This window comes from Sinocyclocheilus grahami, unplaced genomic scaffold (assembly GCF_001515645.1).
Source record: "Sinocyclocheilus grahami isolate Dianchi unplaced genomic scaffold, SAMN03320097.WGS_v1.1 scaffold571.1, whole genome shotgun sequence".
In the NCBI taxonomy this organism is placed as follows: Eukaryota; Metazoa; Chordata; class Actinopteri; order Cypriniformes; family Cyprinidae; genus Sinocyclocheilus; species Sinocyclocheilus grahami.
The window spans coordinates 333937-335177 of record NW_015505750.1 but is presented as its reverse complement, the minus strand read 5'-3'; positions in this window follow the sequence as shown (position 1 = coordinate 335177).

Genomic DNA, 1241 nt, shown 5'->3' with positions numbered 1-1241 from the left:
CTGCAGCAGACTTCTATCCGACAGTCAAAGCGACATTATGTCACGAAAGTGTGGACTCAGGAAGACCGTGAGGGTTTAGGGTGCGATTTGGGACAGGGCCTATGTAATGCCTATAAATACTTCAAGACTTCTTTAAACTTTTAAATAAAGCTTTGTCAATTCATAATGCAAACTCTCCTTTCTAGTTAAAAATTAGATTTATTGCAGTTATAGTATATTCAGCATTCTTTTTACTACCTCAAATTAAATAAAAAAAAAATTTAAGAATTAAACTGAATTTTTGGTAGAAGGCAGAAAATGTTGATTGTTTTTAGTTCTCACAATCTATTCTCTTCAGCCAAGCAGTCTAATTCTAGAAATTTTTGTTCATGGGCACTTGACGTGGGCGTGTATGGCTTTGTGTGTTCAGATCCATTGATGTTGCTCAATATCTAGTGCCTTTGTGTGTGACACCTATCACGTTTGTGTTTGAAGAACGGATTTATGTGTAAGTGTGTGTGAACACTCGATTTTGTGATACACACCTATCTGACTATGTTGGCTTCCTCTTGCTCTGTTTCTGTTGTGAGTTGTTTGTGTGCGTAGGTGGGATGGTGGGTGGGCCTACAATTCAAGGCTGTTAAGAGCAGCAGAAGTTGACCCTCAGGCTCTGCTCTTCTCAACGCTGATTTGTATCGAGTCTTCCTGGCTTGTGATCATTAAAGGTTCCCCTTGGGCCACACTTGTGTCTGTTTAATTGAAGCGTGTGTGTGAGTGATCCACATCATTACCTTGAGTTGATCCGTCCTGGCATTGGTTCTTATTATTAGTAATGTTGATTACAGCTTTTACTGATTAATATGTTTATGGAAACAGTGATACTTTTTCCAGGATTTTTTGATGAATAGAAAGTTCAAAATTACTTTTTAATTGAAATAGAAACATTAAATTTGTTTGTAATATTAGGAATGCTGTCACTTTTGATCTATTTAATGTCTTTTGTCGAATAAATGTATTCATATACTATATTATTATCCCAAAACTTTTGAATGGTGGTCTATCACAGTTTCCACACGTAATATTAAGCAGTAAAATCTGTTTTCAATATTGATAATAATAGGAAATGTTTATTGTGCACCAAATCAGCATATTAGAAAGATTTCTGAAGTATCATGTAACACTTAAGACTGGAGTGATGGCTGCTGAAAATTTCAGTTTTACCATCACAGGAAAAAATTACAAATAAATAAATGCAAATACAT